A 16,100-nucleotide genomic window follows, 5' to 3' on the forward strand; every position below is an offset into this window, starting at 1 on the left:
ATTAACTAAGCTAAGAGAAAAGTGAAAATTTACTTTACTAAGTAAACAGCCTATTTTCCTTTATTAAACCAACCCCTAAGTAAGTTCTGCCTGTTGATGAGCAGCAACTGTCAGCTTCAGGTAACCTCTTATCCATAACTCTCAAGAGTTGTAAAATATTTTACAAGTATTTTTCTTTGAATGTATTCATTTTACTTGTAAGATTACTTCCCAAACAGGAAGTCAACCAGTGTTGGAAGATCAGATGAGGAAGATTGGCTCAAAACATAAAACTAAGTACAGATACTATGGGGTTGCTTTACTAAAGGCAAATTCACTTTGCACTACAAGTGCAATGCATGTGCACTTGGAAGTGCAGTCGCTGTAGATCTGAAATGAGGGGAAGCTCTGCTGATTTCTATCGTCTAATCATGTACAACAAATGTGGAGTTTATTATTTTCCTTGCATGCCCCATCTCAGATCTACAGCGACTGCACTTCCAAGTGCACTTGTAGTGCAAAGTGGATTTGCCTTCAGTAAATTAATCCCTATGCCTTAACCCTTTCACTGACACACCCTGCTCTCTACTTTTAACCTCAGGTAAGTATTGGGGGGGGGGGGGGGGGTTAGACAATTACTGGGACATTTTTACCTTAAAATAGAGAATGCATTAAGGTAAAACATTTGAAAAAAAATGTTGAGCCTTTAGAACCAATTTAAGTTAAAGAAGTGTTGCTAAACCCAGGACCCTGCATTCACTATATCTGGTCTCCCACGGTACACAGAATATGGAAATGCAATTATTTTAGTAAATATAAACTGCTAAATACCTTTTCTCATCAGCAGTATATAGCAATTTTCATTCTCCTCTGACTGTTCTATGAGGCTGCAGGACCCCTGACTCTTTGTCTGGACAGTGCTGATTGGCCTTGTGCCAATCACATGCACCCTCCCAAGAAACAAACAAAAAAAAAAAACTATCTAGCAATATACACCAAACTGAGCATGTGCAGTGTGACTCCAATGCTTTGTCTTTTCAGGAGATTGATTGGGGACAGTGGAAGAAGGGGAGGATCAGAGAAGATAGGATCACACAGCCTTTTTACATAATGCAGAGGATTAACCCCTTAGGTTTCACAGTGACTATAACAAGCATGCTTTACTGCATATACAGACTGATTTTACTGTTGTGGGTTTAGCAATACTGAATAACACATATTAGTACAACTTAAATGATGTATTTTTTTGTGAAATGGTAAACATCACAGATATGTAAAGCTGTAAAAAGGCAATTTATAATAAAAATCCACAATGCCATGTATGAGCTGTGTTGGTGTGCATTTTGATAAAATTATGTAGGCATACATTTTATCCCAGTTTAGTGCATTACAATGCAGGGTAGTGGGCTACTTTGCATGGAGTTGAATAAATATCATAAAAAAAAAAAAGGCCCATGATGCATTGTAGCAAACCATGTGCACCAATAACATGCTGTGAGGGGCTGGGGGAGAGCATCTGGAGTGCACAAAGGGGGTCAGAGCAGTGTGGATCAGAGGGCAGAAATGGGCAGGAGAACAGCCTTAGAGGGATTGGGAGGCACAAGGAGGTGGGGAGAAAAACAGCGGTCATCAGAAGGCACATGATGTACACACAGACAGGGGAACTGTCACAAGTAGGGCATAGAGTGGGGTAGCTGGTGGTGTTATGTGTGTGTAGATTTTAATAAATGGCTTTGATCAGGGACTTTTCGGCTCTTCACAACATTCATTAATGAGCAAAGTGAGCGGGACCCTTCTGTTATAAGCTCATGGTTGTTGAAGTAACCATGAGCTTACAAGCAGATGGGAACCCAAGGCTTACTTAGCCAGTCAACTGGAAGTAGTTTTTTCTTTCAACAGAAACCTTATATCCTTGACAGAAAAAAAATTAAACCTGGAAATATGCTGTTCCGACAGATACAAAACAATTTGCGAATTTTATTAATGTTATCAATATTTATTCTAGAAATTACTTAAATGCTTGAGATACATTATCGTCTTAATTCATGCTCCTGCAAAAATAAGATCAATACCAGTACACCTGCCCTGCCCCATAGATACTGATCACCTGGCACATCCAACCCTACCAATTAATGATCAAAAAATCAGTAAACGTCTGACAACAGTTTCTGATGCTGTGGCCTGCTAGTTTCCAATAAGAGAGTGCATCTGGCATGCTGCTGACTAGACTAGTAGCCAAACAGAGCAGTATTTTAAGTCTGCTAGCATTTGATCATCGAGAGGCAGAGGTGTTAGGAAAAGCAATATTCAATGTCTTAAAGCGGAGGTCCACCCTAAAGTGGACCTTCCACTCATTGGAATCCTCCCCCCCTCCGGCGCCACAATTGGCACCTTTCAGGGGGGGGGGGGGTGCAGGCACCTGTACAGTACAGGTATCTGCACCCACTTCCGGGATAGCTCTCTGCGGAAAGGGGTGTAGATTACGCCCCTTTCCGAAAGTCCCCCGCTGCCTGCTGGGAAACACACAGATCCCAGAGGCAGCGGGTCCATCCTTATTGAGCAGCGCGACTCGCACATGCGCAGTAGGGAACCGGGAAGTGAAGCCGAAAGGCTCCACTTCCTGATTCCCATACCCAAGATGGAGAGACGATCGAGAGATCGGCTTCGGGTGCCGACATCGTGGGCGCGCTGGGCTTATTTTAAAAGTCAGCAGCTGCAGTATTTGTAGCTGCTGGCTTTTTAAAAAAAAGAACGGCGGAACTCCCGGCGGACTCCCACTTTAATAGTTCAGCCATGGGAGGGCTAGCTGCATCACTGACTATTTGCCATCATAGCACTGGTACTCAAAAAAGTATTGTGCTGCCACTCTTTCTCTTAGCTGTTTTTCAGGAGCTGTCTATATGAAAATATTGTTGTATTATACATGTCTAATAAACATACAGGGTCATGCTGTTAATATCATATACATGACACATTTTGCCATAGTTATTGAGAAGCTTTTTGAAAGTTGATGCCTTATAGTAATTATTTCTTTATGGAGTTTGTGGGCTTAAAGTGGTTAGAACAGTGGGAGATCTAAGGTTGGCCACAGATGATGAGAATATTCATTCCTTCCACCACAGGTGAAAGGAAAGAAAATCTCTCAATTCCTCCATTAAAATAGTAATTGTTGGTGGGGAAATGCCCCCCGCTGTGCTATTGTATTCTGCCAGTGGGGGGGGGGGGGGCGCAGGGAGCATTCCCGGCAGGCAGAATACAATGGTTTCTGGTAGCAGCTATTGCCGTTGGCATTAACCTTATGTAGAAAATTCCAACATGCTGGTTGTATGGATTGACTTGGGTACAATCAGCCTGACCATACATGAATCAAAATTTGACCAGTGCCTGCTGAACCTGACGAATTTAAATCCATGTATCCATGCTGGCATAAAGGAACTTTTTTGTACATGTTTACAATAGAAATGTATTATCCACATGTGTTTCTATATCTCTGCTTCAATATTCAAGCATTTTGTTAGTGCATGCACATATTTTAGGCCAGAGAAAGTAGCTCATTCAAATTGAAAACAAACGTTATTACGGACTTGCGTCAATTCAAAATATATTCTAATTAAAATATACAAACATTTCCTACCAGAATATTATTCTACTATCCATAAAATGATGCTTGGAAACGTTTCTGTTTTAATCCACATTTTTATAACTTGATAAAGGTGACTCAACTAATCATTACTTGATGAGGGAGCAATGTAATCATACAATCAATGAGGCTGGCAAGGATGTGCGTCACACAATTAGCATTCTCACAACACACTTTAATTTTATTTTTTGCAAAGTTGAAAAGCAGGTTTGTGCTCTTGCCTAGGGATGGGCGAATGGTTCGGCCCGAACAACATGCGGTGTTCAGGGCAAATTCAAAAGCCGCCGGAACGCCGTTAAAGTCTATGGGACATTAACAAGAAAAATCAAAAGTGCTAATTTTAAAGGCTAATATGCAAGTTATTGTCATAAAAAGTGTTTGGGGACGTGGGTCCTGCCCCAGGGGACATGTATCAATGCAAAAAATAAGTTTTAAAAAAATAAGTTTTTTTCAGAAGCAGTGATTTTAATAATGCTTAAAGTGAAACAATAAAAATGAAATGTTCTTTTAAATATTGTGCATGGGGGGTGTCTATAGTATGCCTGTAAAGTGGCACAGTTTTCCCGTATTTACAATAGTACCACAGCAAAATGGCATTTTTAAAGGAAAAAGTCATTTAAAACTGATCGCAGCTGTAAAGAATTGTCGGGTCTCGGCAATATAGATAAAACTCATTGAAAAAAATGGCATGGGTCCTCCCCAACAGTCCATTACCAGGCCCTTTGGGTCTGGTATGAATATTAATGGAAACCTCAAACCAAAAATAAAAAAAAAAATTGCATGGGGGTCCCTCCAAAATCCATACCGGGCCCTTCAGGTCTAGTATGGATTTAAAGGGGAACCCTGCGCCAATTTTTTTTTAAAAATGGCTAGGGGTTCCCTCCAAAATCCCTACCAGACCCTTATCCGAGCATGCAACCTGGCAGGCCGCAGGAAAAGGGGGGACGAGAGAGTGCCTCCCCCTCCTGAACCGCACCAGGCCACATGCCCTCAACATGGAGAGGGTGCTTTGGAACTGAAAACCACTTCTGAAAGGGAAATGTACAGGTACGTTAATATGCCCGTACGTGCCCTTCTGCCAACGTATATCAGCGTGAGCCAGTCGACAAATGGTTAAGCAATATTAAAATCACTACTCCTGAAAAAACAGCCACTTTTAAAAAGTTTTTTGCATTGATACATATCCCCTGGGGCAGGACCCGGATCCCCAAACACTTTTTATGACAATAAGTTGCATATAAGCCTTTAAAATAAGCACTTTTGATTTTTCATGTTCATGTCACATAGACTTTAACGGCATTCGTGTGCTCTTCCGAATTTTATGCCTGTTCAGATGTTCTGGTGCAAACCAAACCAGGGGTGTTTGGCTCATCCTTACTCTTGTCCAATATCAAAACATGTCATGTTAAATATACTCCTATCTACAAGCAACTAAAGTAACTTAGAAATATAACAAGTCAAGCAGATGTCTTTATCAGCCATTCAGCAGTTTGTCTCTGTACTAGGGCATGACCATCAGCAGACCAACACCCTCTTTATATTTCCATAAGATTAAAGTCCAGATGGTCAAATCTACTTAATATATATGAAGCCTACGGGGAAACACAGTGAGGTAAGGTACTAAATATTAAAATACTGTCCGTTGTATCTATATTAATAAATACACTATCAATATATTCTAAAAGCAAAACCAACAGCAAAACAGTAAAATATGAATATACGCATAGATTAGTCTCTCCTTAACCACTAGGTGCCTGCGCTATTGCCGAAAGAGCGCGGACGCCATTTGTCGGGAGGCCGTCCCTGGACGTCCTCCTGTTTACAGTGGCAATGCGCGCTCCCACGAGCGCACATCGGGGTAAGTTCTGTGCTGGCCATGTCCCTTAGACACAGCCAGTCACAGATCGCTGAAAAGGGCCAATCACAGCAGCTGTTTACAGCGTGATCTGAGGGTCCAATGAAAGATGATCTCATATGTAAACATATGAGATCATCTCTCATCGCCGGCTCTCCCTCCTAACACAGAGACAGCGTGTGAGGATGGAGAGACCAATGGCTGCAGCGGTGAGTGGAAAAAAAAACCACGAAAAATAAAGTGCCCACAGTACGTCACTGCCATCTGTCCCCACTGCCAGCTATCAGTGCCACATGTCCCCAGTGCCATCTGTCCCCAATGCCACGTATAAGTGCCATGTGTCATCAGTGCCACATCAGTGTCATGTGTCATCAGTGCCACGTGTCATCAGTGCCACATATTAGTGCCACCTGTCATCAGTGCCACATCAGTGTCACGTGTCATCAGTGCCACATATTAGTGCCATCTGTCATCGGTGCCACGTATCAGTGCCATCTGTCATCAGTGCCATCTGTTATCAGTGTCATGTGTCATCAGTGCCACGTATCAGTGGCATGTGTCATCAGTGTCACGTGTCATCAGTGCCATGTATCAGTGCCATCTGTCATCAGTGCCACATATTAGTGTCATCTGTCATCAGTGCCAAGTATTAGTGCCATCTGTCATCAGTGTCACGTGTCATCAGTGGCACGTATTAGTGCCATCTATCATCAGTGCCACATCAGTGTCACATGTCATCAGTGAAATTAATCATTTGCAAAATTTTATCACAGAAACTAAGAAAAATTAGTTTTTTTTCTACATTTACGGTATTTTTTAATTTATAGTACAAACAATAAAAACCCAGAGATGATCAAATACCACCACAAGAAAGCTCTGTTTGTATGAAAAAAGGACAAAAAATGAATTTGGGTACAGTATTACATGAGTAATTGTCATTCAACGTGTGAGAGCACAGGAAGCTAAAAATTGGTCTGGTCACAAGGAGGGTTTAAGTGTCCAGTTGTCAAGTGGTTAAATGTTATTAAATATATAACAAGAAACTACATTTTTGACATCAGCCAACAGTAACCTTTAGCCCATTAAATACAGTCTGTTGTATCTATATCAATACAGTGCCTTGCGAAAGTATTCGGCCCCCTTGAACTTTTCAACCTTTTGCCACATTTCAGGCTTCAAACATAAAGATATAACATTTTTATTTTTTGTGAAGAATCACCAACAAGTGGGAAACAATTGTGAAGTGGAGCGAAATCTATTGGATTTTTGAAACTTTTTTAACGAATAAAAAAATGAAAAGTGGGGCGTGCAAAATTATTCGGCCCCCTTGCGTTAATACTTTGTAGAGCCACCTTTTGCTGCGATTACAGCTGCAAGTCGCTTGGGGTATGTCTCTATCCGTTTTGCACATCAAGAGACTGAAATTCTTGCCCATTCTTCCTTGCAAAACAGCTCGAGCTCAGTGAGGTTGGATGGAGAGCGTTTGTGAACAGCAGTTTTCAGCTCTTTCCACAGATTCTCGATTGGATTCAGGTCTGGACTTTGACTTGGCCATTCTAACACCTGGATACGTTTATTTGTGAACCATTCCTTTGTAGATTTTGCTGTATGTTTGGGATCATTGTCTTGTTGGAAGATAAATCTCCGTCCCAGTTTCAGGTCTTTTGCAGACTCCAACAGGTTTTCATCCAGAATGGTCCTGTATTTGGCTGCATCCATCTTCCCCTCAATTTTAATCATCTTCCCTGTCCCTGCTGAGCAAAAGCAGACCCAAACCATGATGCTGCCACCACCACCATGTTTGACAGTGGGGATGGTGTGTTGAGGGTGATGAGCTGTGTTGCTTTTACGCCAAACATATCGTTTTGCATTGTGGGCAAAAAGTTCAATTTTGGTTTCATCTGACCAGAGCCCTTTCTTCCACATATTTGGTGTGTCTCCCAGGTGGCTTGTGGCAAACTTTAGACAAGACTTTTTATGGATATCTTTGAGAAATGGCTTTCTTCTTGCCACTCTTCCATAAAGGCCAGATTTGTGCAGTGTACGACTGATTGTTGTCCTATGGACAGACTCTCCCACCTCAGCTGTAGTTCTCTGCAGTTCATCCAGAGTGATCATGGGCCTCTTGGCTGCATCTCTGATCAGTCTTCTCCTTGTCTGAGCTGAAAGTTTAGAGGGACGGCCAGGTCTTGGTAGATTTGCAGTGGTCTGATACTCCTTCCATTTCAAAATGACCGCTTGCACAGTGCTCCTTGGGATGTTTAAAGCTTGGGAAATCTTTTTGTATCCAAATCCGGCTTTAAACTTCTCCACAACAGTATTATGGACCTGCCTGGTGTGTTCCTTGGTCTTCATGATGCTCTCTGCGCTTTCAACAGAACCCTGAGACTATCACAGAGCAGGTGCATTTATACAGAGACTTGATTACACACAGGTGGATTCTATTTATCATCATCAGTCATTTAGGACAACATTGGATCATTCAGAGATCCTCGCTGAACTTCTGGAGTGAGTTTGCTGCACTGAAAGTAAAGGGGCAGAATAACTTTGCACGCACCACTTTTCAGTTTTTTATTTGCTAAAAAAGTTTAAAATATCCAATAGATTTCGTTCCACTTCACAATTGTGTCCCACTTGTTGGTGATTCTTCACAAAAAATTTAAATTTGATATCTTTATGTTTGAAGCCTGAAATGTGGCAAACGGTTGAAAAGTTCAAGGGGGCCGAATACTTTCGCAAGGCACTGTAAATACACTATCAATATATTCTAAAAACAAAACCAACAGCAATGAGTAAAATATGAATATACGCATAGATTAGTCTCTCCTTAAATGTTATTAAATATATAACAAGAAACTCAATTTTAATGGGCTAATCTTTAAGAGATGTGTGGGAATCAAACAAAACAAACTTACATACTGACCTAGATGGCTGCAGCATTGGTCCGATGCTGCAGCTGTCCCCTGCCAGCTCTACACCAAGTACTAAGCGATCAAAGACAGCTGGTCAGTCACCTTTGGGCTCTGCCCCTCCAGCGATCACTGGAGTGTTGGGCTATGGAAGAAGAGGGAGAGGCTGGCTCAGACTCTCAGAAGTGCACCGAGAGGCTAAGCCAGTCAGGCATCTGTGTGCATCCTGACATTATTGTTCGGATCTCTGTAGAGCCTGGACCAGCACTGTGACATCAGCCAACAGTAAACTTTAGCCCACTCTTGGCTGAATCTGGGTCACAGGACCAAGTACTATGCTAAGAGCCACAGGAGAAGTATGGCCAAAAGAGCTTTGGTCATACTTCCCCTTTAAAAATATTTCTTGCAGAAGTCATATTTATAACATAAAGCAGTAAATGATGCCTTTATATGATATTTGATTTAAAATGTCATGCAACACTGTACCCAAATAAAATTTACAGTATGTCCTTTTTTCCCCACAAATAGAGCTTTCTTTTGGTGGTATTAGATCACCACTGGGTTTTGTATTTTTTGTGCTATAAACAGAAAAAGGCTGACAATTAAGAAAAAACAAAAAAAAAACAATATGTTTTACTTTCTGCTATGAAGCATATCCAATAAAAAGAATACAAAAAAATATTTTTTTATAAATTTAGGCCAATATGTCTTCTGCTACATATTTTTGGTAAAAAAATCTGAATAAGCATATATTGATTGGTTTTCGCAAAAGTTATAAAGTCTACAAACTATGAGATATATACTAGAATTTTTTAGTTTTTGTGCATACTAGTAATGGTGGCGATCAGTGACTTATAGCAGGACTGCGATATTGTGATGGACAGTCTGACACTAACTGACACTTTATGGGAACCAGTGACACACTGGCTGGGAAGGGGGTTAAACATCAAGGGCGATCAAAGGTTTAAATGTGTTTTGTAACCAGTATTTTTCTGTACTATGTGTGTTGTTTTTACTAAGGGATCTGATACATTTGAATCCCTGCTTTGCAGGGAAAGAAAATCCATCATATCCCTGCTGACAGAATAGAGCTCTGCCTTGTTTACATAGAACAGGCATAGCTCTGTTCTGTGTCTCCCCTCGCCGATCAGCGGGAGCCGGAAGCCATCCATTGGCCGGCACCCACTGATCAGCTTGTGCTGTGTCTGAACTGCCAGATAAAGTACTAGATACATGATCTGGTGCAGGGGAGCCACTCTGTCGCTGTATAACTAAGAAATGCGGTCAGCAAGCAGTTAAGACAAATGAAGGTGATTTTGAAATCGATGGCAGCAAAATGTCTCATAAAATTTGGGACAGGGCAACAAAAAGCTGGCAAAGGAAGTGGTTCCTAACAAGGAATAGCAGAAAGAACATTTTTTCAACTAATTAGGTTAATTGGCATCAGGTCAGTAGTATGATTGTGTGAGTGCAGCAGAAGTAAAATTGCAAGGACTTTAAAGGCTAAGTTCACCTTTGTTCAAATTTTTTTTCTAAATTCCAGCTCCATATGTACCAATATAGCATTAATGTATTTCTTTTGCAAAAATAAAAAAAAGTTTCCATTTATTCTACACACACTCACCTCACTGTTCTCAATGGCTGTTTAAAAACATTGCTCCATTACTTTTGCCTTACTTCCTGGACAGACTTCAAGGCATGACATGGGAAGGAGTTGACCAGTTGACCTCATTAGCACACACCTCGCATCATCTACCCTCAGCTAGTGAACTCCTTCCTGTGTCATGACCTAAAGTCTGTCGAGGAAGTAAGGCAGAAGTAATGAAGCAGTATTTTCAAACAGCCATGAGGACAGTGAGGTATGCAGATGTAGAATAAATGGAAAGCTTTTTTATTTTTGCAAAATAAGTACATTAATGCTATATTGGTACATAGGGGAGCTGGAATTTAGAAAAAAAAGTGAACAAAGGTGAACGTAGCCTTTAAATATATCATCAATACATTCAAGATTCAGAGAAATCTCAAGGGTGCAGGGGACAAGGCCCGAAATGAAATATTGCTTGTGATCTTCGGGCCCTCAGAACACTGGCTGTGCAGAGAGCCGTGAACAGCTGGGGCCACTGGTGACCTGTCATTATATTGAATGAGCACGATGACTGCACCTAGCCGCTCAAAGCCAAGGCACGAAGCAGAAGACGCCTACCACTAAAATTCACAGGTGTGAATGTAGCCAAACTGAAATTTCTGACACAGGAATGTGAAGATTATTGACTACAGGCTGTGTGTACAGGGAAGCAAATTAAACCATGAAGCAACATGATCAATGCAGATAAAACCATAAGGTGTAGATAAGAAGGTTTATAATGTTTTTAAAGAAAAACTTTATTCCCATATGTTTTTTTTAAAACCCCCTATTAACTATTATTCAGGGTTGTCCTCGATTCACATATTCACCTGCCGATAAAGCACATAAATGGGAAGTAGGTGAAGCCTTGTTGATTCCTAATAGGACTAAACAAAGGCTTCACCTACTTACCTTTTGTGGGGGAGTAGTATCTTATAGCATCCAAAATTTTTAAAATATATTAATAATATTGATTTTGGACTGAGGTGTGTTTAGCACAAAATGATGACTATGATTATATTTTGATGGGAGAAAAAATTACTTTTGAGATGGCATATATTATAAATAAAAAAATAAACAAACAACGCAATAGGGACAACAGATGTTCCATTAAAGAACCACTAGATGGCACCGGTCCTTTTAGGAGTAGCCATTTTAAGAAATATCTATAAATAGAAGTAGCTTAGCGAATAGTAGCCATTTATTTGTTGCACCCTGGATGAAGCTCTATTTTTGAGCGAAACATGTAGGGTATTTTGGGTTCACAGGATAGGCTTTAGTGCATGATCCCTTCAACATGGGGATATGCAGTATTTGGTGGGGAGGGGTTTTGATCAGTCTGGCTAATCTCCTAGATCAGAAAGAGGAGGGATTAACATACTGCAGTATAGAACAGTTAGAATAGAAACATTAGGGACACCTTTCTAGGAGTGCCTTTGAATATGGAGGAAATGTAGTGGCATGTAATTCTGAGATCTGCCCAGCATACTCCTTCTAATTACTACAGTGTAGATAGAGGCAACCAGACTGTGAGGAATGTTTTGACTATACCCTCCCTACATGTAAAAACCACACACCCAACAAGTCAATCTAACAAAGTCCTAACAATCTTTAGGCATCGTCCCTAGAACTCTTGGTGTGTGGGCATGCACACCTTGTTTTGAATTGATTATATTACCAAAAAGTGTGACACATAATTTAGATATATGAGGCCATTGTTCAATTAAGGCTATTCCTAAACAGAAATTATCTACACAAACATGTGGCGGTCTCCACAACTTATGTTTCACTTTCTTTTAGCTATTAAGGTACACTGAGACTAACTAACAAATAACAGGATAGTGTTCTAATAACGTATTTATTTGCTAAAGTAAGATCTCCTTTGTACTTGGTGTCTTTTCCTACCCTTCCAAACAAATGTCTGACTTAAAGTGATTGTAAAGGCTCGTTTTTTTCCCTCATAAAAATAATAAACATGTTATACTTATCTTCTCTGTGCAGTGGTTTTGCACAGAGTAACCTGGATCCTTCTCTTCTCGGGTCCTACTTCAGGGCTTCTGGCCCTTCCCTCCAGTTCAGTGCCCCCACAGCAAGCAGCTTGTTATGGGGGGCACCCGAGCCAATTCACAGCTCCCTGTGTCCATTGGCTAGCTGACTTTGACAGCATCAGGAGCCATTGGTGCCACGGCTGTGTCTTAGCCAATCAGGAAGGAGAATCTCGGATAGCTGAGAAACTCGTGGACATTGCTGGACAGAGAGAGACCTCAGGAAAGCGTTAGGGGGGCTAAGGAGGGTGATCCTGATCACAGAAAGTAAAGAAAATGTAAGCATTTAAAACCACTTTAACATTTAACAATGCATGGCTTTGTTCATTGGCTTGTGAATTTGATTAACAGCAGCAGGAGTCAATCGCTCCAGCTGCTGCCTCTCTGTGCTGTGAGAAGAGAGAGAGCAGAGAGAGAGCAGCTGCTCTTGGGCACAGTGCTGGATCAAGATAAGGCTCAGGTAAGTATTTAGAGGGGCTGGGGGCAATCCTGATCACAGAAAGTAAAAAAAAATGTAAGCCTTTAAGACCACTTTAACATTCACATGTAAACCTTACAACACACTTTTTTCTACAGGTAAGCCTATAATAAGTCTTACCTATAGCTACCCTGGATATCTCCTGAACCTGAATGGTTTAGGAGATATCCCCTGTATTTGCAGGCGCACTGAAGCAAACTGAAGCAATGGCACGTACGTGCCATTTCTTCACTGAGTGTGCTGTTACCTGTGGCTCCCGCCAGATTGGTATACGAGGACGGCTGCAGGGAATTCGATCTCAGGTAAGTAATTCATAATGAGCTAGTATGCTATGCGTACTAGCTCATTATACCTTTGTCTTGCAGGTTTTTTTTTTCTTTCTTTGTTCTAGGGTTTACAACCACTTTAACAATGCATGGCTTGTGACAACTGTATATATACTGTATGCCCTGTGTAACTTATAGTTCTTATATTATTAGTAACACTTATGCTTGTCCTGATCTATTTGGTATTATGACAGCATTATCCATTGTATTGGCAATTATTGCCCACCTAATCAGACCTTGCAGAACAAGACTCTGATATCTCACCAAAATTCTATTCTTTGAAACAGGTTTGTATTAGGCAAAATGGAAAATGCACTGCATTGTTCCTAATACAATAAAAAGCCGCTAATGTGTTAGAAACCTCCAATTTAATTTTCCTAGTAGGAGCATACTTGTGACTATTAAGATAAATGACAGAATGATACTAGTAAGTTTATATCACATTAGGGACACTAATGTAATTAGCAAATCAAGGGGAATGTAATGAATGAATTAAGCTTAATGGTAATCGCAGTAATGCATTTTGCTCATCAACACAGTAATAGAGTAGTGGTGTTTGAGAAAGAGTATTGAAAATGCTAAAGGGTGCCCATTTTAAAAGAATAAACATAAAATTAGCATCATCTTGATTTCTATATAATAAAATTAGAGATTCCTGGTTAAATTGGAACTTCATCCAAACAGCTATACACATAGTTTAGATACATATATATGAACTGTGTTAGTGACCACAATGTTAGAAATTCTGTGCAGCCACTCTTATTATTCAAGTATCATGTCATATGAAAATCTTCAATTAGTTTGTAATCACTGACTAATTTAGCAAAGAATCAAAACAATTCAAATTTAATAAATAAAATAGGATTTTTGACTAGCCAGTCTGTTTCATAGAGTATGTGACACTGGATTTTAACAAGTACCATGGGTTAAATGCAGCCACCTTCAGATGATTGGACACTGGCAAAAAATAAAGGTTGCAGGCAAATCCACCTATTAAGCCATTCCTTTCACAGCTAGCCTCCATTCTGTACCAAGCAATAGGAAGATTGTGTTAACAGAGGGTTAGATCTGGGTTCTGCACCATACTCCTTGCAAATGTGAGAAAAACCTGAGAATAAGATGTTTGATGCTAAAAGCCAGTGAAGCACTAACAGATCTGTGCCTTCATGGAGATGAGAGGAACCCTAACTTTCAGACTACAGGCTTGAATTATGACTTGTCTAATTCACCTAGAAATGATGGAGTTCAAAAAGGGAGTCCCTTTCAAGTGTTCTCTGGAATAACAAAGTATAAATTTGCCTAAAAGAGGCCGTGGTCGAGAGATATACTATAACAAAGCATACAATGTCAAAAAAGTTGAGAGAAATTTCCTTGGGTGTTCCAGAGCAGGACATAGAGAGGGGAATAAAATGTCTTTATTAGGATGGAAGAAACCACTTTAGGGAGGAACAAGGATTTAGGCCTCAGGACAACCTTGTCCTTGTGTAACAATAGGAAGGGCAATTTGCAGGATAAGGCTGCTATCGTAGAGATCCTGCTTTAGAGTTTCCTTTGACTGTACTGAACACCAGATGCTTATCTAGACAAGACTGGAGGAAGGACAAGATGCTTCCTATGAAGTAAGTCCAAAGATGAAAGGTGTGAAGGTAGACATTGACTTCCCGGGCCTCAGGAATAGGGATGAAAAATGTGATAGCTCCTGTCCCTTAGAACTTGAGCTTCAACAGTCATGTCTTTAAAGCCAGCCACTGAGAAGCAGGATAATGGACCGGTCTTTGATACAGAAAGTCCAGAAGAACTGCAATGACTTATGTAGAGTCTGCTAAGAATCTGAGTATGTGCAAGTATCACTTCCTTCTGAGTCAGTTCATTGCAATGAGTATCACCAGAATGTACTCCATCTCAATTCTGCAGAGCAAACAAGGGAAAAACTGAAGAGGTAAAAAGGTATAGATTAACTGGTCCTATTTGATCCTGCAGAGTAACTCGAGCATCCACAGTGAAGGCCTAAGCGTCCCTGGACCTGGCAACAAACTTGTTGGGTTTGCTGATTCTGGATGCCAGTAGGTGCACAAATGATATCTCCCATCTGTGGCAAAGGACTTGAAACCATTCTTGATGAAGAGCCTTTTCCACCTGGAATTAGATGCTGATAACTGAGAAAGGCCGCCTGAAAATCTTCCACGCCTGAAATGTGGATTAGGGGCAGGGCCACAGTACAGCTCTCCCCAAGAGAGGATCAACTTCACTACTTCTTGAGTGGTAAAGCTTCTGGTTCTCCGTTGATGGTCGATGTAGGCCACGGCCATGGCATGATCTAAATGGATTCTCATCAGGAGTCCTCCAAATTACCCTGAGTTCCAAGATATTGATAGGGAGATGGGCTTCATTTGAAGACCAAGTTCACTGCAAGGACTCCTCACCATCCTAACAGGCTAACATCAGCTGCAAACACTTTTCACATTCTTGGGGAAAATATATTTCCTGACTCCAGTGCTGGACTGGAAATACACCACCTCAGAAGGAGTCTGGCCTTCTGGATCAGAGGCATGGCGCTGTCCAAGGACTGGGTCTGTTTGTCCCATACTGCCAGATTTTGTGTTGCAATGGTCAGGAGTGAAACTGGGCATTTGGTACAGCATTGAAGGAAACAACCATGACAACTAAGACCCTCATGCAGGAATTGAGCGTCTCCTTTGAGCCTTGAGGGGCTGGACATGAGTTTAGAAGGGACAAAAAGCAGAAAGATTCTGGACAAGGTTGTGTCTAACATCAGGCCCAAGAATTTCAATCTCTTAGAAGATTCCAGGGACTTTCATGGAGTCTGCAGCGTCCACTGAAAATTGTCTCACAAAGATAGGAAGAGCTAATCATTTAGCAGAAGATTGTACAGGTAACCCACACTGTGTATCTCTTGGGAGCAGTGCACTTAAAATTGAACAGACCAACGTGTTGATGGGAAGTCTTGTAGGCAGGAATAAAAGAGGGCTTTGCATTCCACATTAAGCATACTCCCTAAGGGATTTTCAGGGACATGGCTCTGTCACTGGCAGACCATGGTCCTGGACTTGTATAGCGCCCTATGGCTAACTCAATGTGATGCCAAGATGAGTACCTAAGCATGTTCCAGTGTTCTTATGAACATTAAAGGCTGGCACCACATTTTCAATCTAGCGGGGTCTAGGTGTGATCCTCCAATGCTCAGCTGAAGAGTCAACCAATCTGGAAGCTGTAGTAAATGACA

General features: G+C 41.0%; 1 protein-coding gene across 28 annotated transcripts in view; it reads right to left on the reverse strand.

Moving 5' to 3' along the window:
- Positions 1 to 16,100, reverse strand: part of PTPRD (protein tyrosine phosphatase receptor type D) — a 2,297,910-nt gene that overhangs the window by 127,764 nt on the left and 2,154,046 nt on the right. The window lies entirely within an intron of this gene.

The sequence above is a fragment of the Lithobates pipiens genome, unplaced genomic scaffold (genome assembly GCF_037356315.1).
Source record: "Lithobates pipiens isolate NorthernLeopardFrog02 unplaced genomic scaffold, aLitPip1_a1.2 Scaffold_13, whole genome shotgun sequence".
Classification (NCBI taxonomy): Eukaryota; Metazoa; Chordata; class Amphibia; order Anura; family Ranidae; genus Lithobates; species Lithobates pipiens.